Source organism: Budorcas taxicolor, chromosome 10 (genome assembly GCF_023091745.1).
Source record: "Budorcas taxicolor isolate Tak-1 chromosome 10, Takin1.1, whole genome shotgun sequence".
In the NCBI taxonomy this organism is placed as follows: Eukaryota; Metazoa; Chordata; class Mammalia; order Artiodactyla; family Bovidae; genus Budorcas; species Budorcas taxicolor.
The window spans coordinates 83,342,468-83,359,838 of NC_068919.1; the positions used below are offsets into that span (position 1 = coordinate 83,342,468).

General features: G+C 53.2%; 1 protein-coding gene across 4 annotated transcripts in view; it reads right to left on the reverse strand.

The window, feature by feature from the left end:
- Window positions 1-17,371, reverse strand: part of MIDEAS (mitotic deacetylase associated SANT domain protein) — a 68,109-nt gene that overhangs the window by 33,128 nt on the left and 17,610 nt on the right. Inside the window, exon 1 of one of the 4 annotated variants that reach the window (XM_052646382.1) lies at window positions 7,209-7,509. The exons of the other annotated variants lie outside the window; for them this stretch is intronic. The gene's annotated coding sequence lies outside the window, so the exon portion shown is untranslated. Of the gene's footprint in view, window positions 1-7,208; window positions 7,510-17,371 lie in introns of those variants that run through there. 4 annotated transcript variants of the gene reach the window in all.

Here is a 17,371-nt window from a genome sequence, read left to right on the forward strand (position 1 = left end):
CACCCTGCTGGTTTGGAGGATAAGTATGGGGACAATATGCAATATGGCTCTCCAGTACCTGTCAGTGATCAAGAAGCACAAAACCTTGCTGCCAGCAAGCATGCGGGCTCTCAGCATGGCTGCCCGGGGCCTCCCAGATGGGCTGCAGAGCGGGCACATGCCAGCCGCCTGCCTCACTCGTCCAGCCGTCCAGTCAGTGTCATGGCCTTTCTCAGCCCCCGGTCAAGATGCAGGGCCTCTGCCAAAAGCTCACAAATTCCTTGCGTTTCTCCGGGTCTCTGAGCAGCTGCTGCAGGCCCTTTTCTCCTGTGTTGATTTATTCTTTATTGTTCCTGAAATACACCCAGAGGCCTTTGGCACCCAGCACCGGCACAGCATCCAGCCCAAGGCTCAAGTACACACCAACCGGGCTCTCTGGGACCTGGGCCAAGTCAGCTGGAATGATATAGCCAGGAAGGGGGGCCCAAGATCCCACCTAACTCCAACCTGTGGCCCCAGAGCTGTTCTTAGGACAAACAGTGGCTGGGATATTTGGGGAGGAGGAGATGCTTGGAAGGTCTCTGGGAGGCCTAAACTTACTTTCCACTCCTCTCATGCATGAGTGACTTCCCAGCAATCCACCACTGCCCACCCACCCCCAACACACACACACACACACACACACACACACACACACAGAGCTGATCCCTATGTGTCTATCGACCTCCGCAGAAGGGCCTGGTGGCTCAGGCTGGGCTTCTGGCTGGCCTGTAAAGTTCAGAGAGAGAGGCCTCAGAGGGGTCTTCCCCACCCTTCCCTGCCCAAAATATTTCCCCTATCAGCCAGTCTAATGGTGCCTGAATTCCTACCATCAACACTTCATTCCAAGGGTCAAAGCATTGTTCCCTGTGCACGTGAAAACAACCGGGAGAGGTGTGGGAGCTGCCTGATAAAAAGACAGGGCTTTGGGGTCAAACAGAAAGTGTCCCAGCTTCTCCAATCACCTGCCTCTCTGTGGGCCTCAGTTTCCCTACCAGTAAATGGGCATAATATCTTTACCATGTATTACTGTAGGATTAAATGAGGGTTTTATATATATATATGTATATATATGAAGTGTCTAGCACAAAGTAAGAGCTCAATAAGTATGATTTCATTCGCCCTTGCTGGGCAGGGGCAGATCATTCATGATTCATCTTCAACACCTGGAGGGCAACAAAATGGCCTGACCCTTCCAGTTCCCCAGTCAGCTGAGAGCAGGACTGGCCAGGTAGGAAGAGGAGGGGGACCAGGAGTCCTGGCAACAGCGCGGGGCTCTGCAGGCGTCTGGCCCAGGCGCCCAGGGGGAGCACTCAGCACACCTCCCCAGACGTCCCCAGCTGTGTCAACAGGGCCCGCAGGGACACAGTGGGACAAGAGCCCCTGGATGACACCTGGCAGGGCTTCCAAGCACGTAATAGTGCCTCCACTCTCCTGGGCTCCCTCTCAAAGCAATAAAAGGGAAAGTGCCATCACCTGAGGGAGTCTTGGGAGGGGGGTGCAGTCAGCCACAGACAGTCTGGGCACGGATGCTGGAGGCCCTTGGGGCCTGCAGGGAGCAAGGAAGCCTGCCCCGAGGCCACCACAGTGAGTGTCCCACAAGTAGAAGTGCCCGCCTGGTTATTTTTGGCAGCTCTTCTGCCCAAAGCCAGCAAGGAAAGGCAGCTGCTAGCAACATGGAAGGGCTGTTTATGCTCAAGTGTGCAAGCGCTGAACAGGGATTAAAAAGAGCAGCAGCAGCCACCTAGCAGAAGGGCCTCTGCCCATGTCTTCCTCTCCTGACTGTCCTGTTCCGGCCAATCTGCACGCTGCAAAGCGCACAAGTGTGGGTACTTCTGCTTTCAGTCAGATCCAGTCTCCCAACCGCAAAACTCACTCACACATACACACACAGACAAATAAATAACTATGGAGCCAGCCGAAGACGGGGCCACACCCAGGAGCCGAGACAGTATTCCTCTGGGCTCTTCCTGCACTGAAGCGGCCCTTCCCCATTTCTAAACTGGGAGGGGCAGGGTAGTGGACCAGGGACAGGACACAGGAGCCTATCCCCCTTCCTAAAGCGAAAGTGGGGACAGTCCGTGGAACCTCAGGGAACTCGCTGCTTTCCAGCTTCCCTCTCTGAACGTGAAGGACTGTCTCAAAGTGTTTTTCCAGCTCTGGGATGACTCCTGGAAGCTGGGGAGCCCAGAACAATGATCCAGGGCTGGCTGGGGGGGTCAGACAGAGCCAGGTCAGGTAGGAAAGAGGATCCGAGGCCAGCCAGGTGTGCCCCATGAGCTGCCAGCAGGCTGGGAAGAAGAGGAGAAGGTGGAGGAAAAGCGGGAGGAAGGCGGAGGAAGGCCAGCCCACACGCACTCTTGGGACTCTGAGTTATTACTCTGACTGTTTCTAAACTCCTTTCTGAGCTCCAGGGCCTTCCCCTCCAAACAGCTGGCAAATTCTGGCAACAGAAGGCTGGCTCAGGGCCTCTGTCCACCCGGCTGCTGGAAAAAGCTAGGAATCGAAATCCCTCATCATTTGCCTTTCTCTCTTGACCCCACCTCCCCGGAGGAGATGGGTGGCCTTCCAGAGGGAACCCCCTTCTGGCTGCAAGCCTATTTATTGTACTTCCCTCTCTCCAAGCTTAGACCTGGACAAACCTGCCCTGGCTGCTCCCCTCCTCCGTTCCTGAGACTCCTGGAGAAAGAAGCATTGCCTAGAAAAAAATAGCTCTCACTGCGAGCTCCCTGTGGCTGGAGAGAAAGGCAGAGGGTACAGGGAGCGCCTTCCGCCTGGCCATAGTACCAGGCTCTATTCCAGGAAGAGCACAATCAACAACGACTGCCAGGGACGCCTCCGGCCTCCAGCTCCCTGTCCTCCCCACCCGTCCCCGAAAACCACAGCTAGCAAGTCCAGTCCCTTAGGAAGCCCCCGACCCTCACCCCTGCAGAACCCCAGCTCTCTTCCCACACGTGGCAACTTTCTTCTTATATAATAATACCTTGGTGGCCCTCCCACACATACCCTCCCACTCTGCCTCTGCTACTTCAATTGCTGAAAGACCCAAGGCACTCTTAGGAGCAACTCCCACCCCAGGCTCCACCCCAAACCTTCACTGAGGTCACACTGAGAGGCTTCAGGTGAAGCAAAGACAAGGGGACTTTTTCCCTGACTGAGAAAGCAGCCTTCCTCCCACCCACGTGAGCAGTTCAGCCTGAGGCCTGGGCGTGTAGGTTCCTGAGAGCACAGTCTGATCTCTGCGAAGTTGAGCCCTTAACCATCGGCTGCAGGAACACAACCCCTTGCAAAAGGACCCAGGCAGCAGGGTCTGGGCTGGTCTAGGCAGGAGTGTATCATGCAGTTCCGCCCAAGGCTTAGGAAATTCGAACAGGAGTTTTATTTCCACAAGCCCCAGTGGCCTGGAATCCGGGCACCCTCCTATCACAAGCAGCACACCTTTCCTGTCCCCTTCCCTGGAAATAGCAAAAGGCACACAGGAGCTGGCTGCGGGAGGAACTGGTGAGATGCTAGCTGTCATCTGTTGAGTACCTGCTACAGGTCAGTCACTTTGCATGCATGATCTTGTTCAACCTTCACAGCAACCCCATGAGGAATTATTATTCTCCCTATTTTATAGGTGGGGAAACTGAGGTTCAGGAAGGTAATCAACGCTGAGCCACACGGCAAGCGGGGAAGCTGAAGAACAAACCCAGGTCGGCCGGGGCCTCGTTCACTTGTGCCTGCCAGGCTTCCTTCAGAATCACTGTCCAGCTACTGTCCACACGCCATCCAGGAGTGGTGCTCGGAGTGTGGGGACGGAAGTAGGTGTGGACAAGTTTTGCCTGATGACTCTGGAATCTGAACTGCTACTGCCCTGCTAACTGTTATTGTTCCCAGGTATGTGACCATGAGGGCCCTATAAGTGTGCGTGTTGTTAGGGGTGGAAGGAGGGTGATCTGGATTCCAAAGAGCAGTTTCCAACACCGAACTTATGCTGTAATGCTTCTGATTCATAAAATGAGCTCACAGTCTCACGGTATCCTGAATGTTGCTTTGAATGCAAATGCAGATCCCGTAAGTAAGAACTGGGGATTTCAGCACACTCCACCCAGCTCCAGCCCAACTCGAAGTTTAGTTCAGCCCCATCCAGGCAGGGTGAGCCCATGCAGAAGCTACTCTTCCAATGGAACTCAACCCCTGGCTGCATTTTCTGGAGCCTCTGGAGGGTCCGGGAAGGATGAAGGCCCCAGGCTGCTTCTATACTAATGTATGCACACACAGGAAGGGTGCCAACTGGCATGGCCAAAGGAAATGGCCAGGTTAGCAGATTCCCAGGCAGGAGGCTCCAGTACCCTTTCATTCTGAGGTCCCCTTGGGGTCAGAATTACTGGGACACGCTCTCCAGAAGGCCAGCCATTGGGCAGTGCCAGAAGACTGGGTTCACCAATATCCGAATCACACATGGACCAACTCCTTTGAAACCAATGGCACAGTATGAATTCCAGCAGCTGGACTCACTGGGCCCTCCACATGCTAAGTTTATAGTTTTTGGACGGAGATCTTTCATTCCCTTGTTTAGCTAAATACTAGATGTTGGACACTATGGGAACAACATAGAGCATATACTAGAGCAAGCTATGGTAATGCTGAAACAAGCTTTCAACATTTGATATATAGATATTAACCTGCAAAATCCTCACTGCAATTCTATGAAGGTATAGAAACTAGCTCCCAATCTGTGTTTTGACCACCACCCTACAGTAGGTACACAAATGACTATATAAGGAGTATTCAGAAGAAGGCTAAGGCTTCTCCAAAGAAATGGCTTTTGAAACAGGATTACAAGGATAAGCCGGAGTCTCCCCGCTACTTGTGGTCATCCTCATTGCACCAGGAGCAAGGGCTCCTTCTGTGAGACCCAACTGCATCAGAGGGGTTGTCAAAGCCAAGATTCCTAGACTGATCCCACTCCCCATTCTAGTATATTCTGCTCTATGTACCCCCCTCCCCCAATCCTTCTCCCATTCAGCAGGCCCAAAGGCCTCTGCTCCACTGGGCAGCCCTTCTGAGTTCCCCTACCACAGGAGGCCTTCAGCTGAAATCTGTAACTGCATATTGCCTTTTTATTTTTCTCCATTTATTAAAAGCAGTGGCCCACAGGGCTAAACACTCAAGCTATTTTTAAATTCCACATTTAAAAGCTGAACAATCATCCCCACAAGCACTCCAGGGCACTCTTTCCAGTTGAGGGGGTGGGAGGGTGGGAGGTGAGGGGCTGACAGAACCAGGAAAAGAGTGGGTTCTCCCAGATGCTTGGAGAGGCCACAGTGGCAGCAGTCAGGTCTTCCCAGAGCGAGCTGCGTGGCTGGTAGAGCGGGAGGAGAAGGAACCCTCCAGGTTCTTCACCCCTCTGGCCCCTGGGAGCTACTCAGACCAGAGTAACCTGCTAGAGGCCAATCCAATTAGAGAGGAGACTGGGCCAGAGACATGCAATGAGATGGTTTATCACAGTAATTGAATGTTTACACTCCTATTATTCACTGTCCAGAGCCGTAGGAAAAAAAAAAAAGGATCCATAAATTTCCAACCAGGGATGGCTTCTCCTTTCCCCTTCCTCCTGTAGCCTTCTAACCACCTATGAAAATGGTACATTTCTCTGACTCAAAAGCGGCACGTGCACACCATCACTGGGAGGTTCTGGAGCAAAACAGATGATTTCCTTGCCTCAGCCGGGGCCCCACAAGGAAAGAGAGGTTTCTCCGCAGAGCTGCGGTTCATCCTCCTTCATCAAGGCTCCAGCCTCAGTCCTGGAGTTGCAGGGCCCAGCAGAGGCCAGACCTCCAGGAGGCCACCAGGCAGGCTCCCCCTGCTGGAGCAAGCCAGACCTCCCCTCCCCCCTCTTCCTCGCCCGGGTCACCACTGCCAACAGGGATCCCCTGCACACACGTGCCTAGGTGGCCTGCATAGTCAATCAAGGCCAGCCAGCTCTCGCCCAGCCCACCGTCCCCTGAGCAAGACTCCACAGGCTGGCACCCAGGTCCCGGTGGGATGGTGGAAGCAGGAAGTAGCCACTGAAGTTTGTGACCGACAAAGTTTTAAATGGGGGAGAGGAACTTCCCCTTTCATCCTTCCAGCAGCTCACTCTGGAGGCTGGGCTGGAATACCCAGGATACCCCCCGACCCCGAGCCCCGCTTAGACTGGCAGGTACCTTCTCCAGGCCTGGCTTCCTGAGGCTTCCTTGGGGCTGAGGCTTGAAAGCCCCAGGTCCTTAAATCCAGAAGCCTGGGTGGGGGCCCCTGGAGATGCAACCCCTCCTGCATGAGTTAAATGAAAGACTGGTGTGACCACCTTCACCAAGCCGGCCATACGCAGGGTCCAGAAAAAGACCCGGGCTCCCGAGCTCCGCACGGGAACCATCAAACGCACCACCACCAGGTGAGGCAGCGGGAGGGCTCCGCAGGCCCGAGCGGCGCGGGGCGCGCGGGGGCGACCGCGGGGTAACAGGTCCGAGGTGCGCCAGCAGGGCCGGGGTGAGGCCGCTCCGCCTGCCCGCAACGCTCCAGCTTAGGCCTCTGCTGCACTAGCTCCGGTTCCCCACCACCTCCGTCCCCAAAACTCCGGGCGCGGGCGCAGTTTCCACGTCCACTCTCCGGTGCGAGGGGAAAGGCTCTCGCGCCAAGTTCCCGCAGCTCGCGAGCCACCCCCACCCCGCCCCCCGCCTCCCGGAACTCGGCTAGGTCATGCAAGCGAGTCCCGTAGGACACCACGTTTCGCTCAGGCAGAAGAGCAGCCGTATTTCTGAGCCTGCCGCGGCCGCCACCGTGTGCCCGGCGGCTTGGGAGGGTTTTCCTGCCGGGGCCGCGCCCGGGTGGGCGGGGGCCGCGCGCGAACTGCGTAGCTGCACAAACACCGGGGGTCAGCGCTGCACACGCCTCTGCGGGCCCAGGGGGTGCGGGCCGCGGTGGGGCGCGCGGCGGGGAGGCAAACGCATGTACACGCGCGCGCTTCCCCCGCCGCCCGGGCCGCAGAAGTTGCCGCCGCCCGGCGCCCGCGCTCCGGGCCGCGCCTGCAGACCTGCAGCCCGCGCGCCCAGCAGCCGCCTCTGCTCGCGCGCAGCCCGGGGTCCCTTGGCCGTCGCCGCCGCCAGGGCGGGCTCTGCGCCGAGCCGCGTGCAGGCCTCGGCCGCCGGCCTGGCAGCTCCACTTACCCCGCTCCGGCCCGAGATCCCGCATCGGCTGTCCTTTTTCCGCCGCGGGCCGCCGCCTTCGGTCGCCTCCCAGGCTCCAGCCGCCTGCACGCACTCCCGATTTTAAAAACAAACAGGCGCCTCCGCCGCCGCCCCGCGGCGCTCTCAGCGTTTCCGCCAGCCCGCGCCTCCCGAGGCTGGGAAGTTTGCTGGCGGGGCCCGGGCGGGACGCGCGGGCTGTCACCCCTTACTTGCGGCGCAGGAGCCTCGACGCACCCCGCGCCCGTGGTTTCCGCCTCGCGATCGCTCTCCCTCCCTCCGTGTCACCCCCAGTCCTGCGATGCAGTGTCAGGATTGCACTGCTCTGACTCATCGGTTGAGCTCACAGCTTGAAAAAAAAAGAGAGAGAGGGCGAGAGGCAACAGCGAAGGAGGAGGACTCTCTGGCGTGCTACAAAGGATTGCACAACTCCGGGCTGGGAGCGCGGAGCGCCCAGCGGCCGGCCGGCGCGCGCGGCACGGCGGCGAGCAGGAACCAGCTCTACCACTTCATCAGCACAACTGTCTCGGGTCGGCCTCTCAGCTAGCAGGCCCGGCACCGCCCACTTCCTGAGACCAAATAAGGCAGGGGAAGGCGTCTTTAAACCTCCGGCGGCTGCCGGGGCTGGGGATTTCCAGCAGACCTCACCTCCACTCCAGAGTCAGTCGCCACCTTCCCCCAGCCCAGGAACGGTGCCCCCCGATGGCTTTGCTGGAACCAACAGGCCACGCGGCTCGTTCCTTTCACACCAAGGTCAGGAGGAGACGGTGACGAAATGTTTGGAAACCCATCGGGCCTGCCAGGAAAGTCTGTGTGTGATGCTGGGGGAGGACACAAGTCGCTTTCTTCCACAAAGAAAACTCTGGTTTTGGATACGGCAGGGCACGCACAGTCCTCTCCAAGGCACTTTATTAACAGTCTCCCCCAGTTTCCCTTTTTGGCTAGCGGTGTTAAGGTTATTGAGAGACCGGTCCCAGCTCCTAAAAGACCCATGTCTCGATTACCTAGATGTAAAAAGCGCCTCGGTTTAATTCTAGCAACTGAGGCCAGAGTCGGGCAGCTTTGGGCTGCCTGCCTGTAGTTCTCCTACCTTTCCTACCATCACCTGATGCCATCCTGTGATGCCTCCTCAACTGGCGGGGAAGATGGGAAACATTTCTGCTACTCAGGTGGTTCTTGGTGGCCCCCAAGTATCCTTACAGTGAGGCTCCAGGGCCAGGAGTTAAGTCCTGGGGAGGGAGCCTATTTTCCCTGGCTCTTTTCATTTGTTTTTGTTTTTCCCAAGGAGATGGGTCAGAAGGAGATTTTTCTTTGAAGGAAAAGCCACTGAAGAATATACTGTGTCCTGGCAGCAGCCGCTTTTCCCCTGTGGCCAGTCCTGAGAGGCAGGTGCATCCTTTGCTTTCTCAGGGGGAAAGGGAGGGGCGGCAGAATGCAATTCTCACCGCCCTTCTGAGCCTGCAGGGCAAGGCCCTTCCCCACCTCGGCCCTCACCCTGCCCCCAGTGGATGACAGAGACAATACTGGTACCTTCTGCCTAGAAACCTTCAAAACCCCACGCTTGCTTCTAAGAGGCATGACCTTCCTGTCCTCTTCCACCCCTTCGCTGGTGGGAGCCCCTGTGTGCAGCTGGAGCTCACACCTTACCCAGGAGAAAAAGGGCTTATTTACACATATGTCACACTAATGACAACTTAGTTTTATCTGCAAAATAAAGATAATTATGTCAGGGGACTGGACCCGATGACCTCTTAAAATTCCTTCCAGTTTAAAATCCGTGATTCTGTGATTGCCAAAAAATGAATAGAGGAGCCAGGGAAACCACCTCCAACAAAGAAAAGCCCTAGCATCTGCTCTGACAGTATTGTTCCTGGCAATTCTCAAAGCATGTCCCCTCACACAGCCTACTTAACAACCCTGTGTGTATGAGAAGTTTCATCTCAGTTTATGGATGAGAGCACTGAGGTTCAGAGAGGTCGAGTGACTTACACAAGATCACAAGTCGAGCCAATAGTTTGTCACCTCTCTTCCTCTTCCCATCTCCCCCAGAGGAAGGCAGTGAGTCACTGAGGGATTGAGGTGCTCAGGCACACAGGCCCCCAAGTGGAGGCTGGACTCCCCGGACTCCTGGCAGAGGTTCTGTGCAAAATCTTTTTTGTTTTTTCCATTTGTCTCATGTTTTCCTTCCCACTGACACCTCATCCAAGTGAGGGAACCAAAGCAAAGCTACCTGGTCTCTGGTGCTCACTGCTGCCAGGTTCCTCTGCAAACCTGCAGCCATCCTGACCTCCCCCTATGGCCTGGTCCCCAGAGGTGGGCTTGGGCCAGCCCAGCGCCAGCCCCCTCAAGAGCCAGTGCAGACCACCCCAGGGATGTTCCCCTCCAGAACCCTAGCTGGGGAGCACATTCCTAAAAGAGCCTGCCACCACAGAACCAGAGCCCAGCCTCCAGGGAACAAGTGGGAGCCACTCCAAAGGGCACTCCTCAGCCTTGTCCTGCCAGGACTCCCTCCCTGTCCCATGCAGGGCTGCTGGGCTAGGCCCAGGAAGCAGCACAACGAGGAGGGGTGGATGGCAGGATGTGTAAGAAACAGGAGTCAGTGACCTGGAACAGCCCTGCTCATCTTGGAGTAGCTCTCGCTGGAAGAGAGGGAGAAGGGGCATGTGCGCGTGGAGGGGAGGCAGGCCCAAGACTGTCCCAGATGGCACCTGCCTGGCAGGAGAAGTCTCCCTCCCAAAGGCTGGCAGATGAGGACATGTAGAGAAAGCTGCAGCTCTTCTAAGAAGGCCCTGGAGGTCAGTTTTGCTGCAGGTATGACATTGCAGAATCACTGACATGTGAAGTGAAAGTTTTGGTTCTAGAAGCTCTAACCCTTCCTACAGGGGCAACTAAAAAGGGTGCCGATTGCGGAAGAAAAGAAAAAAGAGAGAGAGAGAAAGATGGTCCAGGGACCTTACCCAGAGAGCAGGCTTTTCTTCACCAGCAAGCTACAAACTACAGCAAAGAGCACAGAGCTCCAGGTCCCCGGGAGTGTATCTGCTGAGAAACACTCCAGGAAGCAAAGCACCCTGGGGCCCAGTGACCGTAGAATATGGCATTCAAGAGGCTTCCAGGAACAGCATGGGCTCTCTGGACTCTGTGCCGAGTTACCCATCACTGCCCTGAGTGGTCATCATTCACATCCTCTTCTGGGGCAACCTGAGACCATGAAAAAACTTGCATGGGGGAATACTGTGGTATATGAATTCTATCCCAATAAAGCTGTTACTAAAAGATAAAAAGAAGCTTCCATGGAAGCCAGGTTCTCACCACCCGTCCTCCTGCCTCCATTAACCTTGTTTCCATCATTCATTTACAACAGTTTTCTTCACCCTAAACCCCACGCCTGCTTTACAGTCCTTTTTCAATTGTCCTTTCTCTATCATGCCTTTCCATCTAGGCCAGCACACATAGTGTGTTTAAGTGAATAACCAACCTTTGCAGGAATGTGGGGAGTTGAGAGCACAAATACCTTTGAGGAAATCTCAAGTCCACCGTATGTCCCTAACGTGCCTTCTGTCCTGTTGTCACTTCCCTTTCAGAATAAAGGGACTACCTACCTCTGGGACCTCATGACCTACAGTTACAACAGAAGAAAGACAAGGCTATATGTAGAAAGAACAGGGAACGAGGACTGAGTCTGGATCCTGCCTAACTAAAGCCAATCCACTGTGCGATCTTAGGGAAGTTGACACTTAGCTTCTCTGAGTCTTGAGTTCTGGGTCCCTATGAGATGCACTGTAAAGTATTTGCGACACAAACCAGAAAAGAATGCCTTCTAGGGATTTAGAGAATCACAAAGACAAAAATGGTTTTATAGCTGTATACCATGTACTTATATGAGGTTACAATTTTTTTTTTTTTTTTTTACTATTTTATCCTAGATCCTCTTCTCCCAAAATTAGCTTTTCCCTTTCAAGAACCTCGCCAAGATTCTGTTTGATCTGAAAAGCCCCCAGCTCCACCCCATCAGCCTGGGGTGACGCTCTCTGCTGGGCTCTGCCCAGAGACACTCTTTGCAGCACTGACTCAGTGTCCTTTCCAGGTGTCTCTCCAAGGCTTCTGCCCAGCTCCTGCACTTTGGATCCTTCCCTCCAAGCTTCTCCACTGCATGCCCACCCGGCCCCAGTAGGGACACTCCTTTGACGCCTGTGCCCTCTCTTCACACCCTTTTTTGGCCAAGTCCTTTCTGAAGGAGCAGAGGACTCGAGACCCCAGCTGTGAAGTGAAGGCACTGTGTGCTGACAAGTCCCTGCACTGCCTTCTCTTCTGCCCTTGAAAACCCAGGGGGCCCTCCGCCTGCGTTCACACTGACCTCACCTGTTCCGCAGGCGTGGCCCTGCCCCAGCAGCCTGTCCTCACGCTGTGGGCCACCCACTGACCCCCACCTCCACCTCCCTTTCTCGCAGGCCTGGGCCAGGCTCTCAGTGCCTTTGTCAGGCCCGAGAGGGAGCTTCTGCAGATGTCCCCAGTTGCTGCTGTCACTCTGGGACAGACGTCTGGCCAGGGATAGGGAGAAGGACAAAACAGGTGTGGCCTCCAGGGAGGGTAGGCCGCCAGGGCTACAAACAGAAACGCCCTTTTTTCACAGAACCAGAGCTGCCAGCTTCCCAAAGGCCTCGTTTCAGCACAGTCCAACGCCCCCTGCAAAACCAGCCCCAGAACGGACTCCTTCATGGGCTGTTCTCTGGAACTCAGCTTCCCTACCTTATGGCTGTGGGTCAGGAGGAAGAGGACCCCTGAGATCCAGTGTATGCACTGGGCAGTTTCCTAAAGCCTTATTTTTAAATGAAAACAGATACAAATGATGCATCTTGGACTAGAAGCCAGAATTCATAGTCATGAGAATGTACAGGTTGGGGGCACAGGCTGAGACCTGAGTCCAGTTCTTGGCTCACACTAGCTTGATGACCATGAGCAACTTACTTAACCCCTTGGTTTTTTCATGTACAAAATGGGGATGCTAAGAGCTTAAAACAATGGTACACATGAGTCTTTCCTCAGTGTTGGCTACCATTTTTCCTCCTCTCCTAACTGATCTAGTCTAGGACATTATCACCTGTACTGCCATCAGAGTGACCACATCCCTTTTCAATAGCTCCCACCAGACTTCCCTGATGGTCCAGTGGTTAAGAATCTTCCTGGTAATGTAGGCGACGCGAGTTCACTCCCTGGTCGGGGGGGCGGGGGGGGGGGCGGGGGAAGGATTCCATATGCCACATGGTGCGGTGAAAAAAAGAAAAAAGCTCCCATGACCTGCTGCAAAAAGCTGTTAGCCAGGCACTTGCGGTTCTGGAACGATCTGGCTCTGCCCTACTTCCCAGCCCCTGGCTCAACCCAGCCAAACAACCTGAAGTTCCCCAAGACGGCTGCTTTCTCCCATATGCTCCTCCTCCTTGCATTCACAGGTAAATGTTACCCTGCTCTTGAGCTTAACGGTTGTTCTTCCAGGAAGCCTTCCTTGACTCCTTCAAGCAGAGGACGGCCACTGCAGTGAAGACCACTGGAGTCCCCCCCACCCCATCCCCTTTTATCAGGCTGGTACGCCATTCCCCAGCTACTGTTGAGTGTTGGCTGCTAAGGGCTCACAGTTGCTCCCTTCTCAAAGGGAACCCTTCCTGGGAGAGAGCACTGCAGGCAATGATTGACTGGGGGTGGAGGGGTGTCAGAGAGGGGTGGGTCCAAAAGATGGGGCCCCCTTCCCTCAAGGTGGGATCATATCTGTGCTGGAGCAATGCCAACTGCAGGGCTCCCTGTGGCATCTGGCTGAAGCTAGTTCCAGCTGCAGCACATCCTTCCCTGCTTAGCTTCTTCCTCAGCCAAGAGCCACTTCACTCCCTTCCTCCTCCGCGTGCGTGCTCATGCTCAGTTGCTTCAGTCGTGTCTGGCTCTTTGTGACCCCATGAACTGCAGCCAGCCAGGCTCCTCTGTCCATGGGATTCTCCAGGCAAGACTACTGGAGTGGGTTGCCGTGCCCTCCTTCAGGGGATCTTCCTGACCCAGGGATCGAACCCACATCTGCCTGAGTCTGGTGCACTGCAGGTGGATTCTTTATCCACTGAGCTACCTGGGAAGTTCTCAGAGAACTTCCTGTCAATCCCAGGCACTTCCACCTGTCTCGGTCTCTGCCCCAAAGGATCAAAACAGCCACGCTCTCTCCTAACTCCCATGGCATTCTCTGTTTTTCTTGCCTCTGTCCCTTACACGTTCTACACGTGAAAAGTTGAGGTAAGCAATAAAATGTAACTGTTACTATCACTACTTTATTACCATTCTGTTTCTTCCCTTCTAAGATGCACACTTCCCCCATTTTAATATCTCTGAAATCAAGATGCATCTTACAATTGACAGCACATCATGGTTTAACTAGCAGCATTTTCTTTTTCATAGTTTGCCTAAAATAATGGTTGTTTTATAATCATTGGCTTCTTAGGGTCAATGGTATATGGTATTATTATTATTATTTTTTGCCACACAGCTTGCAAGATCTTAGTTCCCCAACCAGGAATCGAACTCAGGCCCTGGCAGTGAAAATATTGGGCCCTAACCACTGGACTGCCAGGGAATTCCCTGTATGGTATTATTATTATTATTACTACTACTGCTACTGAGAGTGGATCTCCTGGGCTCTGGGGACTGCAAGGCAAAGCCCACAGAGCTAAGTCTCCATTACATGAACTCAGTAACTGTCAGGCAAGCTCTCATAAAGTGACTTGTATTTTCCCAGAGGTCAGAAGGACCCCTGTGTCCAGACATCTCTGAAAATTCCCATGAAAGCAGGCCAATGTGATATGAAACAAGCTCTGAACAAGAAGTCAGGAGAGCAACGTTCTGGGCCTAACTCTTCCCTTAATTTTCCAGGTTACCCAACGCAGGACCTATCAACACATTAACTGAGCATCTACTAAATGCTAGGCATGATGCGATCCCAACGGGTCCACCCAGCACCCCAAGGAAGCGATTATCCTCTTTTTTATAGATAAGGTTAAACAGCTCTTCCAAGGTCAGACAGATGGTACTTGACAGCCGGGCTTTCTGAGTCCTGATCTCTGCTCTATGAGGATGCTTCCCTGGGCCTGTTTTCCCAGAAAAACCATCAAGTAATGAGGGGTCACAGGTTGGAGGCTCACAAGCCAGGCTCATTCCCAGATACACTTCATCTGACCTATATAATGTATTTTATTTTTATTGAATTAAATGTATTTCCAAACATTTATTTAAATCAGGAGATTTAAGTTAAAAATTGGGACTTCTGGTTTATCATTAAAAAAAAAAACAAAAAAGGAACATTGCTTACATTGGGCCCTCCTTCTCCGGGATGGAGTCATGTAGCTGTGCCAGGCACTGTGATGGGAGGTACACGTTCCAATTTTCCACAGATTCCACCCCTTCCTAGGCCACGGGTCACTATAATTTATCATCTAGCCTGTGCTGTTCTCTTGCACCCAGCTAGCCTCTGTTATTGAGATCCCCCTACTCCCTACCAGCCTTTCAGTGGGTGACCCTTAAACCAGATGCACTGAGGTGCCCTCTGCAGCCCTTATCTGCCTTTGGCTCCTCCCAGATTCTCCCAGCACAGCCTCCCTCCAAGGAGGTCACTTTAATGAACCTATTTCAGAATCAGCAGGCAAGCCCCTGCCTGGCACCTACCTCCCCTCTGCTTCCATCACAGGCACAGCGCCCCCTTCGTTGGTATCTCCCACCCCCACCCAGAGTGGAGAGGAGTTAGTTCAGGTCGAGGGCCGGGGCCCCATCCAGGAGGCGGGGAGGAAGGCAGGACTTTGTATTTCCCAACAGGAAAGTGGTTCCGAGGAGATAAATTGTAAGCGGGGGAGGCTCCGCAGTCACAGATGAGCACAGTTTGACACATAAGGAAAGACAAACAGTAAATCATCAGGAGGAAAAATGCCGGGTCTCAGCAGCAATTTGAGATATGCAAATCAGAACACCATTAAGGACCCATTATGACCGGAGTCAAGGTGGAAAATAAGTAAATAAACAAGAAAGCTGCTGTTGGCAGGTCATCAGGAAACAGCTGCAGATACACTGAGGTGCTGCTGTAATCTGCTCAGATCCTTCTAGAATGTGATTCCACATTGTGTTGCAAGAGATGAAGACTTGATCAGGTTATTACAGTCAGGAGACCAGATCCCATGAAAACAACTCAAACTACCACCTCAAAGGAGTTTTTATAAAAGAGGCTCATAGGAGCCTGTATTTAGACTCCCCTCAAATGGAACTCCATTCAGAATACAGGATGGTATGGTAACAGAATGAAATACAAAAGGATTGACACAAGGAAACAATCTGATGAAACCATTTGATGAACTCATGTTAAGTGACAGAATCAGAACAAAAAATAGTAGAGGGGGACTTTTTAACTATGTTAAAACTCCGTAGGAACATTTAGCAATCAGAAAATTCCAAACAGCACAAATTGCCAAGGTGTAATGTTTATTCTGTTAAGTTGATCAAGATGGTTTAAATAATGATGATGATAATGATGATGATGGTAATGATGATATTGATGATGTAAAGGCCTTTAGACAGAATTTCCTCATCATAAAAATACCCCAGCCCAGGTCCCAGGCACAGGTAGGTCCTGCCCCCTGCCTTGATGAGGAAGGAAGAAGGAATGTAAACTGGGAGAGGAGGGGTTATGACTGTGGGCAGGAGGAGGGCTCTAAAAGACACTTCTGCCCAAGAAACAATGTGACACAAATAAACCCACACCATTTAACCTCCAGAGTCCTGGGTGCTAGCTCTTAACTGCTGCATTTGCGCTCTCAATTTTACTAATACATTATTTCAGCAACTTCGTAGGTGACACTGGGGCTCTTTGCGGGCTAACCTAGGAACCAGCCCAACCACCATTTATAGCATGTTTCTATGGAAATGTGTTTCAAGCTACAAGAAACTGAGCTGCTGACAACCCTGGGGCACGCACGTGGTCTCTAAATTAGGGAACTGAGACAAGCAGTTATTGCTGGGTCCTGGGTTCAGGAAGACAGCCTGTTACTTAGATTCTGTATCAGTCAGTACACCAACCAGCAATGGTCCCTTTGGAATTGGCTTGAGATCACTGTAGGGGGTGGGAATGGGACCACAGCATCGAAGAATGAACACGATATTCAAGGGAAGCACGTGGATATTCCTCATCTCTGCTTCCACACTTACGCACAACCTGAGTGGCACCCACGCACAAGCCTGTGTGACATGAAGGACATGAAACTGGCCTGAGTACCCTCGTGAGTATCCAGGCAAGCCCTGGGCCCACACGCTCTCCAGCTTCCCTCTGACCCCGGCAAACCTCTAGCCACAAGGCCCTATTTCAGTCTGATCATGGAACAACAAACGCCAAATCTTTGAGAGTTCAGGAATTTGGCTTGAGTGCATGTAGGCTTGTGATAAACCCATCTTTCCCCACATTCTGTTGCAGTGGCTTCTGCGTTAGCAGGCTCCAACCTGCCCACTTGAGGTCTGCCCAGGGCTCTCCTGGCTCCACCCACCCCAGGACTCCAAACAACACAAGGAGTCTCCATTTCCTGCCTTGGACTGTGCTAGTCACAGGGAAAGAATGATCGTGGGCCCTCCAGACACTCCACGTGACAAGAAAGTTCCCCACCGAGAAGGCTACCTAGAGTCTGTCATACAGAGTGAGGTAAGTCAGAAAGAGAAAAACAAACATTGTGTCTTAACACGTAGACAAGGAATCTAGAAAAATGGCAAAGATGATCTTATTTGCAAAGCAGAAATAGAGACACAGACGTAGAGAACAAATGCATGGATACTGAGACAGAAAGCTGGGGTGGGGTGGTGGCTGGGGATACATTGGAGATTTATGTGTATAAAACAGATAGCTAATGAGAGCCTACTGTAGAGCACAGGGAACTCAGTGCTTATGGTGACCTAAATGGGCGGGCACGTGTTCTCAGTCACTTCAGTCATGTCTGACTCTTTGCAACCCCACGGAAGGGAGACCACCAGGCTTCTCTGTCCATGGGATTTTCTCAGCAAGAATACTGGAGTGGGTTGCCATGCCCTCCTCCAGGGGATTTTCCTGACTCAGGGATCAAACCCACGTCTCCTGCATCTCCTGCACTGCA